Below are 22827 nucleotides of genomic sequence, written 5' to 3' on the forward strand. Positions count from 1 at the left end.
GACAAAACGTTCTTTGATAAATTTAACGAGGAGATTTCAAGATAAAAAATACGGTTTCATATGAAATTGTAAAGATGTCTGAGAAGAATAACAGAGGCTCCTTTTATCGAAAATTTATATAAATTAGGTGAAACAGGGCATCGAAATTTTTTTGCCGTGGCGCTAAAATATCTGGCGGTGGCCCTGTCGACGCTCATGATTATTTATTCATCAATAATCCTGAAAAAAAACAAATAAAAATCATATTAATATTAGTGGTGGAAGATCGTTCATAATCGTTTTGAAGACTAAAAATACCTCAAAGTATATCAGCAAAATGGCCTGGATATCTACATGCAATTTTTCAGAAAACTGATCAATAAATGAACGATCTCAAGTAGAAAAACTTTGAATCAACCTCCGTTACTTTCCTTTTTGCTATAGAGTGCGCGTCAAAATTATGGAAAAAATTCATTTTCTCAGAAGAAAAATATTTGGCAACAAAATCCTGAAACAGGTCAATTTTTGTTTCACTTTCATCAAATTTTTATGCATTATTAAAGGATATTTGTTGCACCCTGTGCCATCCCCATCAACCCTCTAAATTTTTTGAATAGGGAAAGTGGGTCATGTGGTACTTTTTTGGCAAGGTATTTGTACCTTATTTACAGGCGTGCAGAAATTTTCAAGAGAAATTTTTTTTTGAAAAATTAGTTCAAAGCGCTTTTCAGTATGTGCACTTTGTCATGACTCATTTACTTTGAGACGATAGTACCTGATGAAATTTGTCACCTAATGAAAGTCGACCATTACAGTTTTGTTCATGCACATCTTTCAACCCCTTTCAACACTGCGCTTCAGTTATGATCTTAAGTAGGTATTAGTACGTTTCTACTGAAGTTGAAACTTTTCGATAAAATGTTTCAATTCACATTTGACATACCTGCTTAAGACCATAACTGAAGCGCATTGTTTCACACATTCTAATTTTTCACGTGAGGGGGTTGAAAGGGGATAAAAGTTAAGCATGAACAAAACTGTAATGGTCGACTTTCATTCGGTGACAAATTTCATCAGGTACCATCGTCCAAAAGTGAATGAGCCATGACAAAGTGCGCATACTGAGAATCTCTTTGAACTGACTAATTTCTCAAAAAAAAATTTTTCTTGGAAATTTCTACACGCCTGTTTAGAAGATACAAATACCTTGTCAAAAAAGTACCACATGACCCACTTTCCCTATTCAAAATATTTAGAGGGTTATGGGGATGGCACAGGTTGGTACAAAAACCTTCAAAAAAGCATAAAAATTTGGAAAAAGTGAAACAAAAATTGACCTGTTTCAGGATTCTGTCACCAAATATTTTTCTTCTGAGAAAATGAATTTGTTCCATAATTTTGACGCTCACTGTATAAATTTGTTGCACTAAATGTTTTCAATGAGTTCACAGTGGACATAGTACTCCACTCAAGTTGCAGTAACCACACTTGAACATTATCAGAGTGTAACTATCGGTATTGACTATTGATGTAGTTAAATTCGGCAAGATCTTGTGTTTTTATTATTTATCGCATTCGACCCTTTGAACAAAGATGATTTAATATCATAACATGAATTACAAACAAGGATAGGTGCATATTAACCTGGAATAAAAGATCATCTCATTAAAAGAAAAAGTAATGGGTAAGTATATAGAGAATGTTCTCTAGAAGAAAATCATCGGTGAAATATGATATTTCCCTGGAAATGATATAGAGCACAGCCTCGAGAAGCAACGAAAGGGTGATTTTTCTCGGAGCCTTAAGTGCTCCTTACAACTCAACACTGCTCTGAAATATTGTTGAACTAACAATGATAAAGGAATGTGTTTAGCCTGACATTACTTGTCAGTCATATTTCGGTGTAATAAAACATCAGTTAAGAAAGACAGCTGAGGCTCATGAATTTTCGTGAATTGCACGAGTGGCCATAACGTTATCGGCAAAAAGTTTCGGAACTCTCTTATTTACCCATAATGGCGTACTAGGTCGGGTTTGGGTCTTGCCCATTGTCGTATATCAACATAGAATGTCGCTTCTAGTAAGTGGCAAGAAGAACGTTCATCAAAAAGTTTTTGCTCGGCCGCTGGAGTTACTGTAAACTTTACATAGGGGAATTCATGAATTAAATTTTTGGAAAGGAATGGATACGGGAATATTTAAGTGTGAAGTGAGGTGTAAATCCTTTTGATATTGAATTGAAAAATATCATGTTTTAAATTCATGACTTGATCATTCTCAATTTCCAAAATATACTGATAAATATGCCAAACCCAATCAGGAAATATCAATTTTCAAAAATATTTTTATTATTAAGGAGGAAGGCAACTCGAATATAAGAATGATCATTTCTGAAGAGTTTTTCGAATGTCTTCAATTAACAGTAATTGATTTGGTCCTCAATTCGAAGTGTTTCATGCAATTCAAATTAAATTCAGTGTTCAGATAATTTAAATGGCTAAATTGAATACAAACAACAAATTTGAATTAGTTCGACAACCTTCAATTATACAAAATGTGTTCTCCAACAATTACGTTTGGCTTTACCCTGAACACAAGTATATCCACAATATGTGGTATATTATGAAGTGAAATTTATTGTTTTCCTTAGACTAAAGTCGATATTTTGAATGAGGATAATTATATTAATCTCGATATTCAATTTTTTTTATTTCTATATCAGAAAATCAATATTTAATGATGAAAATATTATTTAGCAAGTTCCTCATCCTTGCAACATTTCTGGATCCAATTCACCAAAACCCCAAACCCCCGACGTAGTCAGTGAGTTAATTATCGAATAGGTGGCGCCCTTTTAGATATCTTCCTAGCTAGCGAAGAAGGAAGCTGTGAAGAAGGAAGAAGATACAATACAATATTCAATTTCAACAAGAAAAAATTGTAAGTAGTCCAAGAAAAAAACTGCAAACTTTGCACTATGGTTTATAAACTCCGGAGCTTCAGGTATCGACTTTTCACTGATCGTATGTAACAATTTCATAATCATATATTATCAATTTTTTTGCTACGAAAACTCATGGATCATTTTTCAAACCAGAAGGATCAACGTGGTAGGTATATTAAATGATTAATGTATTGCAACTCGACTCCATTACTCGTATTATATCAATATTGATACAGACAAAATATTGAAGATTGTTTTTCTACGTTGAGTATGAATCTTTTGAAAAGTCCAGACTGGTATATCATCGTTGATGATGTTTTTTTTTTCGTTTATTTAATTTACAGTTTTATAGAATGTAATACCCCTTTCATAAAAATTATCATAACATCTATTTTTCAGAGCTTCGTTGCTCATTATAAGATAATATTGAAAAAAGATGATGCAGATTCTGTAAAATCTCAATTTTTTAGATCATTTTTCCGTTGTATATAATATGACTTTTCCCCTCGAAAAATTTCAACCAATCATTTTAACGAGTGCAGGGGGGAAAATATTCGAGTATTTGGCAAGAACTCGGGATATAACTACCGAATATTTCTGATACCGAAAATCAAATTCTCATCACCGAATGTTCCGAATATTTTCATCTGAAGTTTCGATTCACCTTGTTTCAGTTTCAAACTACAAGGAGCGAACTGAGTATTCGGCCAATTATAATTTCCATCTAATTGCTCGTATTTGGCCAACGAGCATAAGGTTCAAACTACTGTCGAAATCTGCGAATTCAATAACTAAACTTGTTGACTCCTGTAAATAGAAATGTTACAACTGTTTACCAATTTCATGTTCGAGAGCTTGTCATTTTCCTCCGAGAACTCACTTTCGCTCCCAAGTTTGTTTCATAATAACGCTCTAGTTATTGTCACAAAAGGCATTGTCCGAAAGACTCGGATCGTGTTTGGTTTATTGTATTAATTTTTTTTCTTTTGGCGTTTCAATTTTCAACAATTGTAGAAGGTATAAGATGAAGTTCGATAGAATCCTCTTAAGCTTTTTTTAATAAAGGAGAATTATGTGACGAGATGTTGGAGCGACCTGGTTAATTTCATATGATTTATACGAAATATCAGCGTGATCCACGTCGTTCTCAAAAATCAAGGAGAAAATAATTGATAATTGAACAATCTAAGAATATTTCATGTGTTTCCCAACTACAAAGTTTATCTGGATAGGTATAGCAGCAGCAAATGTTGAAGTAATATATCTAAAACAGTTATTAGGTCATAAATATATGAAAACATTGAGGGGAATTAGAAAAATTCTAGAAACAAAACACAACAGCAAAATAAATATGCATTTTCAATCATAACATGTTCTTTTATAGTTCCATGGAACAAAACATATATCAAAAACGCAAAATGAGAGCTTCGATTGAATTATCAACCATATAAGAAGTACACACATTATGATGAAAGAATGAATTCAACTGAGATCGTACCTACTGTTCTAACTGATGAAACCATTCCTTAAAATATACTAGCTATTCGATGAACATCTGAAATAGTCGACAATCACAAATACCAACAATATGCATCAAATGGATATCGAAACAATTTCAAAATATAGGGACCTCGAGTTTCAGATGAAGCGCCAAATGAAATTTCAAGAGAAACTTTCTTCTCAATCACGACGGTGGTACCTAAAAACTTGAAGAAAAACATCAAAGAGCTGAGACTAGTAAATATATGATAAAATCCCTAGGAAGCTGAACACAAGCTCAAGATCAGGGAAATCGTGAAGATGAGGACCAGACAGGCGAAAAGGACCGGACACAACCGAGCTCTATCTTTCTGATATTTTAAATATTCGAGAATGAGTCAATGTTTTCTCACCAGGAAGTGATAAACCCGAGTGTGAGAGGCTTTTTCTCTCTTTTGCTGATTGGTTGTAGTCGGGAATAATAATAGCATCAAATTCCCTAGACCTTGTGTACAAATGCAATTAATTGGAAAAGAAATAAACTCATATTATGAAAATTTAACAGGTCTTGTTGATCATTCACAAGCAATCATCATAACACAGCCAAACAAGTACTCGCTGTACTAAAGAAAATATTAACACAGAATATGGTGAAAATTCGACAATTTCTAGTGTGTGTTCTCTATAACCCCATTATGTTATAATTGCGGTTAAAACATTACACTACAGTGTTTATATTGCGTTATGAAGTGACCGTGACGGTACACATACAGGTAATTATTGAATTTCCAACACATTATGCTAACGAATGAATATGTGGTTGGATTATGACTCTAACTTGGTTACTAAATCTACATGAATTAAGTGAAAAATGATAAATCTAGAAAACTGTTCAAATGGAATTTGATGGGAATATTTCCTCCATGATTTCATTATTTTAAATTTTAATAATGGCCATTGTTTTCGATTGAATGAATACTTCAATATCGATATTATCTTCTATGACTGAACATATAGCTGTCAACTCAGCTTGAGGTCAAATTATCTCATCAGCATTATTCTTTATGTGATGAAAAAAATACATTCCGTTCAAGAGTTACTGTATATCCAACGGTCGGCTAGAGTTTAAGGGAGTCGAACCCAATTGTATAAAACCACCTACTAAAACCCGTCCAATTGGATTTTGAGAAGTATTATAACGTCAATTGTAAATGTGAATCAAGATATTGAAGGTCCAGTTATGCTGCATTTATTTTTGTTTGAAAAATGTATACAAACAAGTAGTACTAATAAAAGACGGTTTTTTATAGGATGTAGACTGCTCCAGCCACTACAACAGTGAAAATATGGTATGCTGATTTTAATCCTCACCCTGTAAATTGAACTTTCCACAAAGCGATAAACGCTATGGTCAAATTGAACCAATCGTGCTTCTAACGGCTTGGCCACCCAGCTTATTCTCCAGATCTGGTCCCCACTAATTACTTGCATTTTTGCAGACCACCAGGGATAGAAATAATCAATTAGCTAAATTCTTTCACTTCTTGAGTAGCAGTTAAAAAACCAATTATTTGGAATCTACTAAATCAACTATATTCTTGATGCACTAGCGTATCTCTGAGAACTACAAATTCAATCCATTTTCAACTACATCTGCATATTTCAATCAACGAATATTTCAGTTCATATTTCCTAGCCGGAAGCCGAGTCACGAATAGATTTGAATTCAGTTTGGAACCCTTCAGCTGACCTTATCCAGAGTACGAAATGACTGAAGAAGCTCTTCTCTCTGGATTCTCCATAATTTCATTGTCCTGACATTCTTTTCAGAATGTAACACATTTTATGCTGAAGACAAATTGAATTTCCTTCAACTGTGTTTAACTGCCTTCTGCATATTGGAAAACCACTTATCCTTCAGCATAAACTGCACTCTGGCCGAAATATCTTGATAATGGAAATGTGAATATTTTTATAATTCTGGAGAGATGTAGAGTTGCAATAAGAATGGAATTGTCTGATGAAAGTTGGAAGAAGAATAATGAAGGTTATATCGTATTCAGCATTCTATTTCGAATGGAGGGTACTTCAAACAGAATCGTCCTTCTTGTCTTCGAGAATTATTAAAGTTTTACGAGAGTAAGTAGCTAAAACTTCCAAGGTATCTAGATATTATTCCTTTCTCCATTACTCTTCTGGGGGAATCTTATAGATATCAGTCTAGCGTGCACGAATGATATTCATTTCATTTGATAAGATTTCGGCATGGATACAAAAATCTTACAAATGGCATGTTACATATATGCAAAATTGAAGAGAAAGCTTGTGAATAAGAGAGAATAGAGGTGCTTAAATAGAATTGACTAAAAAAATAAAAAATTGAAATTCGAAATTCTTCAATATTGATGAATTTGAGTTGTCCAAGTTCATGATCTTCTCATAAACACCCGGAACATAATTGGAGGATCGAAAATGAGAAAGGGTTTTTCAAATTAAAAATCTTTTCCACACGAATATTTGAAAAAAGTGAGACATTGTGAAGATATCATCTGAACGTGTACATCCTATCATTCACGAATATTTGTAAATGAAAGAGCTGTAAACAAAATGGGTGACGCGCGAGCTCATAATCGATCAAAAGCAACGTGTTAATGATACTGAGTAGTGTTTGAAGCTGTTTAAATGCAATAAACCTGAATTTTTTCGTCCATATGTGACAATGGATGAAACATGGCTCCATCATTTCACTCCGGAGTCCAATAAACGGTCAGCTGACTGGACTGCACATGATGAACCGGTTCCAAAGCAAGGAAAAACACAACAGTCAGCTGGCAAGGTTATGGAATCAGTTTTCTGGGATGCACAAGGTATAATAGTCATTGATTACCTCCAAAAGGGCCAGACCATCAACAGCGATTATTATATAGCGTTATTATATAGTTTAAAGGATGAAATCGTTAAAAAAGGTCCCCATTTGAAGAAAACAATGTGCTGTTTCATTGAGACAATGCGCCGTGTTACAAATCGAGGAAAACAATGCCAAAATTGCATTAATTGGGCTTCGAATTGCTTCTGCATCCACCGTAGTCGCCAGATATGGCCTCTTGTGATAAATTCCAGTTCTCAGACCTCAAAAGAATGCTCGCTGGAAAGAAATTTAGCGTTAATGAAGAAGTAATCGCTGAAACTGAGGCTATTTTGAAGCAAAAGACAAATCGTCTACAAAAATTATATCGAAAAATTGGAAGACCCCTATAATCTCTGTATCGCCTTCGAAGGCAATTATGTTGATTAATGGAATCGAATTTTGTCAAAAAAATTTGTTTTACTATGGTAGACCGCGGATTTTTCAATTGGCCTGTTGAATTTTAGAATAGAATAGGTTTCAACATAGAAAGGTATTATTAAGCCAAAACGTACTTCCGATTTCCATTATATCGAATTAGACATTGAAATCGATTTCTAGTAGAGCTGAAATTTCTGCAAGTCAACTGTATATAGATAGTTGATCTGCAGAAACTTCGAATAGTCAAAGTTTCGAAATGAAACTCAATCAGAAATGGACACTTGTCGAAAAACAATTCCCGTTGTGCAAGATACCGTTTAGTGAAAGGTTGGTCACGTTCACCAAAGGCACATTATTAAATTTGGCAACAGTTCGCGTGGATGGACACTGCTATTTCGGTATGTTTTAGAGGGAATGTCGCCCTGGATCTGGAAAGTTCTCCCTACGATATTATATTTACTTTAGCCGGGGTGTATGCTTGATAAGCGAAGCCAAACACGTATCTCCCGAACATTATTATTATGTTAATGGCGATATTCTGGAATATGAGGTCGCTTCGAGCGCCCTCAACTTTTTATATCTATAATACCTTTCTAGTCACATTTATGAGTATTTACTCGGTTCTCCGGATTGTCGGAACGATTCAGGTTTCATTTCGATTGCTGCCATTTAGGGATTTGATAATTTTGCTGCGGAATAAAGGACATGATTTCTCTATCACGATGTTGTACAGACATGAAACTGTAAGCTTGCTTCGTGTCGATTTCGTTTTATTTCTGTAATAGGAGTTGTTGTATTTGATGCAAAAGCTTTTTTCATTTTCATAAATATCAATTATCATGGAAGAATTTGTGAGAAGCTAATTTGATGTATTATAAGAACAGTTGGAGTTCAATCGATTTGTTCATAACGAAACAGTTGTCATATTGACATTTCGAACGTACTATCAATAATAGATGTAGTTACAAGAAATCCATTATTTTTCTAATAGATCGGGCTCCACTAGATGAAGTTAGAAAGATAACATTTCGTACTACAAAAACCTCTTTGACAGTTTTGTGATTAGTTGACTCTGTTTAGTTTGAGCGCGCGTCAAAGATGGACAATAGCAAAGAGAAAATACGCTATATTTACAGTTTTCCTTTTATAAAGACAAAAATGCAAGCCAGGCGGTTGAAAATGAAAATAGTGTGTGGTCTTGAATTGATATTGAAACAGCCAATCAAGCACAATTTGGATTTCGTCGATTCTGTTCCGGTAATTTCAATGTCAAAGATGCATCACGCACTGGAAGGCCAATTGTCGAAAATGTCGATATTTTCGTAGATATTATCGAGTCCGACATTCATGTAAGCACTGTTCCAATTGTCTAAAAGCTAAAGATTGACAAAAACCGTTTGGAACCATTTTCATAAGGCTGATCTCAAAAAGAAGCTCGATGTCTGGATACCACACGATTTAACGCAAAAAAACTTCATGAACTGAATTTCCATCTGCGAATCCTTGCTGAATCGCAACAAAATTTACCCATTTTTGATGCGGTTGGTGACTGGTGACTACGAGCAGTTCTTCAATTATCCACATTATCCATCGATTATGGGTGCAGAACATTAGTAGTGATATTTTCAATGAAGTAGATTACAAAAACGTTTCGACTATGTAAACTATGTAAAACTATGTTAACTATGTAAAAAAACTTAACTAAAGAACTACCACACTTGGAAAATGCAAAAGAAAGTCAGTGAACCGAAAAATAAGCCATGTTACTAAGAAGCACCTTCTGACTTCGGAAACAGAAAAGTTGGTGATAAATATGGTCGAAAAAACAATTTTTCCGAATGCAGTACGAACGAAGAAATAAGCAGAAAATATTAAGCATCAAATGCAGAATAAACCATTATGGTTTATCATTTCCATAAAATAAGTGAACAAAAGGACAAAAACAGAGAAGAAAACAGTCTATTTGAGAACTTTCCTGAAAGAAATAAAATTTTTAAAATTTTTGATTTTACTTCTCTTATTTGTGATAATAAGGTGCTCAGAAATTGATGAAAAAACCCAGACTCGATTTCTTATAAATAAGATAACCACCTAGATGAATCCACGAAGTCAAACAATAAAAATAGAATACAAAACAAAGAAAAGAGAAAGCACCGAACGGGAGAAGAATTATAAAATGACACATAAATATTAAGTCAACATCAACATCGCTAAATGGCATTGAAATAATAGCCCACCTAAACAAAGTCGACTTCCTTTTACGGAACATATGATCAGCTTGCATGAATCTTGAATGAATTATCGAATAAATATATAAATGAATGAATATTTGAATAAATGAAAAAATTCATTGAATTAATTACCGAATGAATGAATTAATGAACTGATAAATTATTAGTCAATGAATTATTGAATAAATTAATAAATAAATGATTCAAAGATATACTGATGATAAAGTATATTCATGATTCAACATACATATATAAATTAACATAAATAGCAAAGAGGTAATAATTTATTGATAAATTAATGAATTGATTAATAAATCAAGCAATCAATGAGTAAACAAATCCATTAATTATTTATTTAATAAATGAATGAATAAACGAATAATCAAATAAAAGAACTTATAAAATAAATTAATAAATAAATGAATGAATGAAAATATAAATCAATCAATAAATAAAAACTCAAACTAGCGAATCAATGAACTTATAAAGTAATAAACAGACTAATAAATAAATAAATGAATTAATTAATTAATTAATACACGAGTGAAATATATAAATAAATGTATGAATGAATGATAAACACAATATTTGATCTAAGGGAATTATATGTTATGCATTGTCATGTTGAAGTTGTAAAGCAAGTAAAATTAAAATAGCGTATGTCACGATGTTCGAAGGTTTACTTATGTACCTACTCGTATCATACTATTTCAGTGAAAACACCATAAATTTTGGACATCTCTATATAGCTTTGGAATATCATTAGGCATGTTCTGAACCCATGATATACCCAGAGATTTATTCCGATGTGTTCTGACCTGAAGCTGCAAACAGAACAGAATAAATTTGAATTCGAACAGAAAACAATTCGATCTCGAAAATCATGTTTTTTATTTATAGATTCATGTTCTGCTATACAGGCACTCAAAGGATATGGTGTAAAAATTCACCAATGCGAATGATATTCAGAAGAGGTTTCCTCAAAACCCTCTTTGTCAACTGGGAATTCCCCCTTCTATAATTCAATAGAAGTCACTGCGCTCTAGAAAGAAACCTTTCCACAGACACATGGAATAATTTATTCAGGAATCAGCGGAAATCAAAAAGGAGCCAAAATCCAGCAGCTGCGGTGAAGACGGACTGCAATGAATTATTAAGATCGAAACGGTTCAAAATTTTCCTTCTTTGATTAATATACGGCAGTCCGAGAAATTCATCTCCAGCATCATCGGCTGGGATTCACCAATCTTCCTGAGAATTCTCCAGTGTTCAGTCTGGGACAAAGAATTCCCGCTTTATATTACTCGAATTGTCTCTCGTCTGGCGTCTACTTTTTGTACTTGTTCTTTTGAATTCGTCCGCTAAAGTTTCGCTTCAGAAATTTTTTTCCGATTTTGTAGTTTTCTCAATTTCAGTATCCATAAAGATTAAATTGCAATTAAATAGAGCTGAATGATTAAATTCAGATTAGGGCTGGGAATCATGAATGAATGATTTGAATATTCGAATAATCATTGAATAATTATTCGAATAATTGCATTTTGCATTATTCGAATAATCATGAATATTCACTGAATAGTTGAATAATCAATGACTACTTTTCTATTCATGAATAATCAGTGAATAGTCGAGTATTCACTGAATAGTTGAATAATCAATGACTACTTTTCTATTCATGAAAAATCAGTGAATAGTTGATTATTCACTGATTATTCAGTGAATAGTTTTCTATTCAGTGAGTAGTTGGATATTTATGAAGTTACGAATGAAAGTTTGAATGATCACTTGACTCACTATTCAGGAATGATTAAAACAAGGTTTTGTGATTCACTACGAACAAATCGTTTTATTAATATCAAAATTACTGGAAATTACATGATATTGAAATTGATAGATACAATTGAATTAAAATTATAAATAAACTCCTGTCAGTGTTCGGAATCCAAACTAACAAATTGTCATTCAAATTAGTACGTTGTCGTTGGAGAAATTGGCTTATTTCGATAAATAAGATTATTTGAGGAACGATTTTACTATTAATTGATAGACAGAAGGAACGAGATTAATGCCGTAAGTTCGAACTTGAGGTTCAACTAATAAACACGGCTTTTTACAAAATCTGGGGAATGATACAGGAATTCAAAGTTACCTCGTTCCTTCTGTCTATCAGTTAATACTGAAATCGTTCCTCAAATACTCTTATTTATGAAAATAAGCCGCCAATTCCTTCAATGAGACCGTACTAATTTGAAAGACAATTTATTTGTTTGGATTCCGAACACTGACAGGAGAACCAAAAATGGCGGTGTGTGACGTCACACTAATAGAGCGTATATGGGAGAGGCAAAACACCAAAACGATTATACCACGTCGCAAAGGGTATATTCACTCATCAAAACTCTCGGATTTTATTGGTTCATTAAAACATGAGTTTAATCACTGAATATTCATTGAATAATCAATGAATAATCATTGAATAATCACTGAATAATCATTGAATAATCACTGAATAATCATTGAATAATCACTGAATAATCACTGAATAATCATTGAATAATCACTGAATAATCATTGAATAATCACTGAATAATCATCGAATAATCAATGAATACTCAACGAATAGTTGAATATTCATACTACTCATGAATAATCAAGCATGAATATTTGTTTGAATGAATTATTCGAATAATCGAATAAATTTATGGATGAATATTCGAATACAAAAAGGCGAAAAAGTCCCAGCCCTAATTCAGATACATATTTGCATGAGTTTGGAGTGAGATATTTCGAGAGTCTGTATTATTTTGATAGATTTTATTTCCTCTTTCCCTGCTGAATGTCTCGTCACGTTAAAAAATTAATAATATAAATGTAATGTGATTTCAATGAAATTCATCGGCAAGAAGATTTTTTTGCCTTAACTCGAGTGTATTCCATCCATCGAGCTTCTTCTCATGCAAATGGTTCCAAACGGTGTTTTGTGCAATATTCAGTTTTAAGATAATCTAAACAGTGCTTGAATGACAGTCGGACTCGACAATGTCCATGTTTTCATTGACATTTTCGATAATTGGCCTTCCAGTACGTGTTGCATCTTTAAGATCGAAATTACCAAAACGAAATCGACGAAACTAAAATTCACGAGACTGTCTGTTACAGAATCAGAACAATTTACAGTTTCAGCTGCCTGGCTTGCATTTTTGCTCTTATCGAAGAAAAACTGTAAAATAAAGCATATTTTCTCTTTGCTAGTGTCCAACTTTGACCCGCGCTCGAACTAAACTGAAACAACTAATCACAAAACCGTCATGAAAGATTTTGTGGTATGAAATCTCATCTTTGTAATGCCATTTAGTTGAACCCGATCGGACTTATAGAATTAAATAACTAGAGAATGGTTTCCTTCTTATTAAGCCTGATACATCTAATAATAATAAAATTTTTCTTATCGAATTTATAGGTTTTAGAGGAATAAACAACCGATCAAAATAAGAGGAATTTTGATAGGCTGTATCCCGGTTGATATTAGGTTTAGAAAAATTTAAAAATACAGATTGTAGACGTTTTGGCCAAAAACTACTTAGTTCAGAAGTTATAAGCAAAAAAAAAGAAAAAAGTCCAAAAATGTTGAGTTTCTTCGGCCTTACTCAAATTAACACAGGGTCCTCATGTTCGATAACTTGACAGAGTTATCCCACAGCACCTCCGTCACATGTTTTATTGAGTTCGAATTTTTTTTCAGGAAAAATTTACATATCTCATGTTCTAGTAGTGGAGTAGATAGAGATATGCCAGTCAAAACTTCTTCAGTGATAGACAATGCATTAGTTCCGGAAAATCTTTGCAGTTACAATTATGGAAAAACGAAGTATCAACCCAGCAATCTATCGCGCAAAAGCTAAAATAACATCCACTGTTTCATACTTCAATTAATAAAAAATATTAATTGAATTCGATTTTATTATCCCCATTTGATTCCGATAAACAAGAGTTCACTGCTTATAAATATCAAAAAATTGACAACTTTGTGTCTATTCCTACACAATAATATATCTTCATGATACGAAATCGTAGAGGAAAACAAATCAGATCAATTAATCAAGAATTATAACAAGAGACAGATATCCATTAATTTATTCCAAAACAAGAAAACTATCCATCAAAATGATTCGTATTCCCATTTCTTGCTGCGGGAATCACGTAACTCTGAATTTACCCAGAAATTCAAATCATACTTCCGAACGAAAAACACTCTTACGTAAGAATTTTTTTTTCTTTCATAAACTGAAAAGTTTCCTTTTTTTGATTAGGAAAGTTCGTCATTAATCGATAAACAAAAACTTTCTAAAGTATTTCTTGTTATTGGAATATCCTATTAGCCAATGAAAAATGCATCGTTAATGTTTCATTTTCTTTGTCCTCTGGTAGAAATCTCTGTCGAGCCCAGAAACATTGCAGAAGTTGAAAAACTTCGTAATTAGATGTTCCGGACGACAAGAGAAGCAGAAAGAGGTATGTCACGCAAGAATCTTTTAAAATCACAATTTCAATAGGAAAATAAAAGTATCAACTCAGCAAGATATTGCATTAAATGCAAACGTACTCTTGTTATACATAGCCTGCTAAACAAAAACGATGAATTAGAAATTTAAAATTCATTTTAGAATCATTTTAACAGACATCTATAATGAGCACTCAAAAACAATAGCAAAATAGCTTGTGCGGGGCCATGTTTAAAGGACTTTTTTTTCTTAATATTGTCCAAGGAATCTCTCTTTGTAGCTCTCATTTAGGAACACCCTTCCTTACATATCATTGGAGTCGACTGCCACTCTTTATTTTATTTTCTCACTTGGTTATTTCAATTCTTTATTATATTCGTAATCCTATCTTTCTAGCGTAACTTGATTATCGTAAGTATTATCATTAGGGGCATCCAATTTTTCCGAAAAAAATCGAAAAAACACATAGCTAAGTAATATTTCAACAAAAAAAATTTTGTCTCAAAAATATTATTTTACATTGTATTTTTCCTATCTTTTTTCTCAGAAGGAATTACACAGAATTTACATGTGAAAAATAGTTGCTGAAATTATTGAGCATTATAGTCGGTTCGTAATTCCTTAGACCAAGATCAATTATATCTCGAAATTTTCCGTTTTTGATTAGGAAAGTTCTTACCCAATGAATAAACCAAAACTTTCGTAAGTATTCTTTGTTTTCAAGATTCGCCGCATGAAACACAAAACGAAAAAACACAATGCTTACTAATCTTTCAAAAAAAAAATTTTGTCACAAAAATATTATTTTGCATTGTATTTTTTCGAACTTCTTTCAAAGGAAAAATTTAATCCCCGGATGGAATTTGACAAAATTATTTCACGAGAACATATTCACTTATTTTCAAAAGTATTGAAATTATAGGTGTCAAGTTTTGCCGCGGGTGAACTCGATAAAACTGCTAGCAGATGCTGTCATACAATTTTACCATCTAGAAACCATTTGTTATTCAAAATTGGGTGTTTGTATTTGGTGGAAAATCGTATGAGGAAAATAGTTGCTGAAATAATCCAGCATTATATTCGATTCGTAATTCCATAGACCGAACAGCAATTATATCTCGAAATATTTCTGTAAGTTGCAAATTATCCCATTCTGATTGGGAAAGTTCTTCACCAATAAATATACCAAAACTTCCGCAAGTATTCTTTGTTTTCAAAATAATCTATCCGCGAATGAAAAAAAAATTCATCATTCCTTTTTTCGTCTAGTAAAAATCTCTGTCAAGCCCTGAACCAGAAGTTGGAAAAAGTTCGTAATTAGAGGTTCTGGACGACAAGTAAAGCAGATAGAGATATGCCAGGCAAAAATCCTTCTGTGACAAACGATGCATGAGTTTCGGAGAAACTTTGAAGTCACAATTATAGGAAAACAAAAGTATTAACCCAGCAATCCGCCGCATGAAACACAAAACATAAAAACACATTGCTAACTAACATTAAAAAAAAAAAAAATTTTGTCAAAAAAATATTATTTTGCATTGTATTTTTTCGAACTTCTTTCAAAGAAAAAAATTAATCCCCGGATGGTATTCGACGAAATTATTTCACGAGACCATATTAACATGTTTTCAAAGGTATTGAAAGTTTAGGAGTCAAGTTTTGCCGCGGGTGAACTCGATAAAACTGCTAGCAGATGCTGTCATACAAGTTTGCCATCTAGAAACTATTTGTAATCCAAAATTAGGTGTTTGTATTTGGTGGAAATTCGTATGAAGAAAATAGTTGCTGAAATAATCCAGCATTAGATTTGATTCGTAATTCCATAGACCAAACACTAATTATATCTCGAAATTTTTCTGTAAGTTGAAAATTTTCCCATTCTGATTGGGGAAGTTCTTCACCAATAAATATACCAAAACTTCCGGAACTATTGTTTGTTTTCAAAATAATCTATCCGCGAATGAACAAAAAAAATTCATCATTCCTTTTTTCGTCTAGTAAAAATCTCTGTCAAGCCCTGAACCATTCCAGAAGTTGGAAAAAGTTCGTAATTAGAGGTTCTGGACGACAAGTAAAGCAGATAGAGATATGCCAGGCAAAAATCCTTCAGTGACAAACGATGCATGAGTTCCGGAGAAACTTTGAAGTCACAATTATAGGAAAACAAAAGTATTAACCCAGCAATCCGCCGCATGAAACACAAAACCAACCTCCACTCATTCCTCAAGGGTATTCGCGTCTCGTCGCATCAGATGGGTTTTCCGGATGTTATAGAGGCGTGTCAAGTGCGAAATGGAATGTTTTTTCCGGAAAGTAAGAGAATACTCTTTCTGGGTGCAAATGGAGCAGTCCTATTCAAAGTGTTCGTTCATTTATTTACGGTGGAAAGCATCCACTTGTGTACATTACGGCGAAATATATAGTTTTTGTTGAAACGGAAATCCATTCACTAAGATTACGATGAGTAACATCGCATCTGAGGGATTTCCCACGCGTTCAGAGGGCAGCTGGGGAAATATTCAAAAACGCATTTGGATGAAATCATTGATATAAGGGAAGACGGGGCGAAATATGAAAAATTACACCTTTGAAAAGATCAAAAGGAATCTTCGTTCCGAAGAATTTTACGTTCAGTTGATGAAATTATTTGAGTTTTGAACTGATGGAGAACGGATCTTAAACATTAAAAATTTATAATGCCTTTACGGTAATTCGTTTCTCAAGTTATGCACTCAGAACAATAAAAAGTCCATTCGTTTTTAAAACTCATGGTAGCTAACGATAAGGTTCAGTTCAATGATGACCAATTCCAGATCATTGTCATTTTCAGGGTTTTGTTTCTCTGATAATAGCAAATAATATAAGAACTCGAAGGAGAAGAAATATTGCATTTAATATATGGGGTAGGTCAATAGAGTTCGATCGGTTGATAACACTTGTCAATTTTAGGCTAGGATTTTGATTCAAATTTTGACGGAATGCTCGATTTTTACACTATCATACTCGTAGCCTCCATGAATTTTTAATTTGGAAAAACCCCACTTCTCATCATTATTCTGAGGTACTTTTTGACGTAGGCCAATCATTCCGAAAAAATATATAGTTATAATCCTTCAGCCAAGGGTTTTGTCTCCTTTGAGCGACCAAAAATCAGAGAGAGAGGGAGAAAAGTGAAGGTTAGACGGTAAGTATTCTAACCATCATGTGCATCCAAGGAGAATCGAGATTCGTCAGGAAATACTACCTGATGCTATTCCACATTCCAATGTTGAGGTTCTTTGCACCACTGTAATCGTTGCCAGCGAATCTCAATTGTCAGAGGTAACACAAGATGGGGTCGATAATGCTGCAGTCCAAAAAACCTTATTCCGCGGTAAACCGTACGGAAAGTTACAGGATGTCCATATTCTCCTAACCATGGAACCACTTAGCTGGATTTCTGTTCTTACAGTTAGCGATTTCTCGAAATGACAACCTGTAGACCAATAATTCAACCTTTTTCAAAGTCACTTAGCTAGCGATAAATTCCGCGTACACCTGCTCTAGTCATTTAAACAATAACTGAACAACGACTTGGATCTCCTTGAACAGCTGGTTTGTAGTAAAATTTAAAAGACTTGCAAAAAACAACTACAATATTTAAGTAACAAAAATTGTTACATGAAAAAGCCTTCACGATTTTTTTCTACAATTTCAATAATGTATTCCTTGCTATATGTACTATCTATATTTTACCAGCTATTGACAATTTCCCCAAAATAATCCACATGTGCCAAGAAAAACGCATAAGATATAATAATGATATAATATGAGGTACTCAATTTTGCACCTCATACCCTTCAATTTACGCTGCAGTTGTATGAAATATGGTGAAAATTGTAAACCCTTCGTTGTTTCTCCAAATTTCAATCTTTTGCTCTTTGCTATACTATCTGTTTCACCAAAAAAAAAAAATTTTAATTTAAACAGCTTCTTCTGGGTGTTGTAGTTTCTTTGTCAGTTGGTATATGTTATTTATGCAATTGAAAAGTGGAAATGGAAAAATTGTGAATTCATTATCAAATTGAAATAAAACAAAATAATTTCCAGATATGTAATAAATTATTCATTTGAATTCTAAATACTAATAAAGATATTTGCATTATGATTTAAACTGCCTCACTCTTTCCTGTACCCATTTCCTGAAATATTCTGCACAGACACCACTCAAATAGAGATAGTGTTGCGTAGCTTCGAAAGTATATGCAGCGGAATGATGTATTCCAGAATATGTATACAGGGATGATATGCAGCACCTGTTCGTGAATATCTCCCCACATTATACATATTTTTCTTGCTAGATACCCTTACGTGAGCAGCATCAAAATGCTACAATTTTCATGATGCTATTCCAGAAGCATTGAATTTATGGGATGGAATTTCGAGCCCATTAATCGTTGACACCACAAAATAATGCGAACTGACTGCAAAATTAGGTCTTTCACCGCATTTTTACTTTGAATTGTGAATTTATGTTCTGGGGAGACAAAAAGATAATTATTCGGAATTTTATGCGGGAACAGACCTCTGGTGTCTCCTAATGCAAACATGTGTTCTCACATTTGAATAAATATATGCTTTTCCTGAATGCTGAAGTCCTGTTCTGTTTTATTTTTTTGTAGCTCCTAGGGGATTGAATATTTGGAGATAATCGATAAAAGGGAAACGTCTTTGTCATATAAGGATGAAAGAAAATATATTCTCGACTGCATTCGAAATTTCAGCTCTGCTTTCCTGGAGCACGATATTCCCAATTTGAAAGAATATTATTGGGAATTACTTGATGCCGAAAGCACTCTCCTGTTTTTATGCTTTTCCGAGAATATCTCATATTGTGATCAAAGCTTTATCTTATAATTTTAAATATTAAATCAGATTGAAATTTAATATGGATACATGTTTCATTTATATTTTTCAATTCTAAAATCTAATTTGAAACGATATTGAATCATTTGTTCATGTGTATACATCTTTAGAATAGTCATAGGTAACATTTTTTCAGTCTTGCAAACCATTGCGAAATTTGCACCATGGTTTATCGTTTTTCCTGTAGGATATGTGTATTGTGTAATATAATGCAATTATATCATTCCGAAAATTTCAAAATTTAGTATTGTTTTTCAGCTAGGAGGATCAATGCCCTATAGTAACTAGTTTATGTTTTATGAATAAGAACTATCTCCACGAAATAGTGATGAATCTCAGAAGATCCTAACAGATGTTTATGTTCCTTTTTATTGAAAAATCTCATCATATGAAAAATCATACCACTAAGATCAATACTACGAAATCTTATGAATATACACTGCTCAACAATGGATAGGGATCACTTACTTGTTCTAAATTTCTGAAATATTCGCTCCAAGATTATAAATTTAGTCAGATATCAGAGAATTTTCAGTTGATAATATGGTTCACTTGAGAAAAGAATGAAAAAATGGAAAGTTGGAGAGAAAAAAAGACTTTATTAGGAACACTCAAAATTCTGTGTTTGAATAACATAAAAATTTTATGATGAAACCACAAGAAGGCTGAAGTTTCGATGTCGAGCATTCTACCCTACGAGGCATACTTTCGATCAAACGATTTATAAAATTTTGGGGCAAATTCGTCCAAATATCCCGTAACGCGTTAGGAAGGTCCTCCAGGTTATTGATTCGGTTGTCTAGACATCTCAGACCAGACATGTTCGATGCAATTCATGTCTGGAGAGCGAGCTGGCCAGTCCATCCTATCAATAGCATGAGTTTCTAGCGCTTCATTAACCAGACGACTACGGTGTGGACGGGCATTATCGTCAATTAAAATGAAATTCTCGCCCACGGCAGCCGCAAACGGAACAATTATGGTTTCAATAATCATATCGTAATATCTCTGGCTGGTCATGGTGGTGTTCTGCAGAACAACCAACTCTGTGCGTTGGTTCAAACAAATGCCTCCCCATACACATATAGAACCTCCGCCAAAAGCTGTTGTGGGCACCATAAACTGTTCTGCATACCTTCGACCACTTTCCCTCCAAGCAAGAATACGTCCATCGGAGTTGACCAAACGAAATCTAGACTCATCCGTAAATAAACATCGGCTCCAATCTTCAAGTGTCCAATTGCGGTGCTCCTCAGCCCATTGCCGTCAATGAACCCGGTGTTCCCTATTCAAACGGGGATGTTGTACCCTCCTACGTGCTCTCAAACCACAAACATGTAGTCGTTGTCTTACAGTCTGGTTCGAAATTAGAACTCCTGTTGCAACTCTCAGTGATCTATTGAGCCGCGACGCCGGGTAAGTGGGATTTCTCCTAGCATTGAGGATCAAAAGACGATCTTGGGCAGCTGTTGTACTGCGCTGCCGACCTCCCCCATGAACATAAGCTACTGAGTCGTTTTGGATGAACCTATTCCAAGCCCGACTCACGACACTTTGCGAAACATTCAACCGCCGGGACACTTCTCGCTGGGACAAGCCTTCCTGTATCCACCGTTTGATTTGGTCCAGTTGCACAGGAGCCAAACGTCTTTTTGGCATGACTGATAAGCTGATATTGTTCTCATTTCTTCAATTATTGTCACCTTATGTGTTTGAACGAGAAAAAAAACAGATTTAATAACAAATACCACATTGCTTTTCACTCCAACTGTAACAGCCTACAGATAATAATCGATTTTGTGAACAAGAGCCGATCTTACTTTTTCCTTAGAGAATATATAATGTACAGATTTTCACGAAATAACTTGAAAAAAATACAAATGAAGAGAAGTTCATAAGTGATCCCTAGCAATTGTTGATCAGTGTATATAGCCAGTGCATTCAAACCGGAAGTCATTGACCGAAATATTAATAAAATATCCAAAAATTTGTTAGGGGTAGGGGTGCGACATCGATGAAGTATGTGTGCAACCCTTCCTAAATATACTGTATTCAGTTCTTCGTATGAGAGATATATTCATAAAACGCAGCAACAGAGAGGGTCGTACACAGTGCTTACTGATTCTACGCCACTATACTGTACGAAGTAATGCCTAAGAGATTGAACTCTGCTGTGAGAATTGTATGAGCAGTATGTGTTCTCAATGGAATCATTGCAAGAAGACTGAACCCTGAACGATGAAACAGAATCACCGAATCTATCCCCACCCTCTCTATTCGGATTCAGGAGTGATCATTCCATAGAACTGCAACTACTGAGGCTTACCTAATATGTTACTGAAGGATTTCAGAATGAACAAGCCACAGGACTAGTGTAATCAGATGTAGTCTTAGACAGAGTCTGGCTCGAAGGTCTAGCTCAGAGGATGACGATAGCGGGCTTTATTATCAAAACACATAAAATAGTGAGAAACTACCTGAGAGACACACATTTCTAATCTAAAATAAATGACACAATATCTACCAACAGAAAAGTATAAGCAGGAGTGCCCCAAGGGTCAATTCTACGATCGCTACCCTACAACATAACACATCTCAAAAAAACCATGAAATGTGTTATTCCTATATGAAGATAATACAAGAATAGAAATCAGACATAGACCAACAGACGTCATATACAGAAGACTGCAATGCTTAATATTCTTCTACAGAAAAAAAGATTAGAGATCTACTCAAATCTAAGATCAGATGGAGGAGAGATGAAAAGGGAAAATGAAGTCGAGTTACTAGGTGTAACACTAGGAATGAACTTTATATGCAATATAAAGTGAAAAAAACAAACTCAGCAATGGACAGATTTTACCTCGGATTTTACTAACTCAAAGAAAGAAATAGCCAAATGAACCAAAACACGAAATTGAGAATGATCAAGTCAATTGAAAGACGTCAACTCATATATGGATCAGCCTTATGGAGTTATGCATCCAAAAGCCAGAACAAACTAATACAAGCAAAAGGAAATAAAACATTTTCAATATACGAGGTTCTATATCAGGTACCTACTATATAATAATGATATTCAATAGTTCTTTGATGCAGGTATATTTTTACGAAAGCACTAAGATTTGAGTTTTCTTTAGAGTAACCTCGAATACAATTAGCCAGTTTTCAATTATTTGTATAAATTGTCATCGTCTACACTCATGTGAAAATCACTCATCTATTTCGTAGTTTTATTCCGTTAACATAGTCATGGAGACACATCTAGCATGTAAATCCATATCAATTCCACTCCTCGTTTGTTCGTCCACATATAAACCGCAAATCGACACCAAAGTAATACGAAGATAGGAAGCTGTTAGAATCCAACGTGTTTCGAAAAGGTAATGAAATTCAAATTACTACCATAACCTCATCCTCGTCTCTTGAAACCCTACAATTCGCTGACGATATACCCAACCCAAACATCATGGATATTTAAGGGTATAATATTCTGATGAA

At 33.9% G+C, this 22827-nt stretch overlaps 1 long non-coding RNA gene across 1 annotated transcript; it reads left to right on the plus strand.

Moving 5' to 3' along the window:
• The first annotated feature begins 2771 nt into the window (after positions 1-2771).
• LOC123674634 lies at positions 2772-13870 on the plus strand. The gene is made up of 2 exons (XR_006746681.1): positions 2772-2919; positions 13662-13870. It is a non-coding gene; the product is annotated as an uncharacterized LOC123674634 (long non-coding RNA).
• Positions 13871-22827: the final 8957 nt, after the last annotated feature.

Source organism: Harmonia axyridis, chromosome 3, assembly GCF_914767665.1.
Source record: "Harmonia axyridis chromosome 3, icHarAxyr1.1, whole genome shotgun sequence".
NCBI classification, from domain to species: domain Eukaryota; kingdom Metazoa; phylum Arthropoda; class Insecta; order Coleoptera; family Coccinellidae; genus Harmonia; species Harmonia axyridis.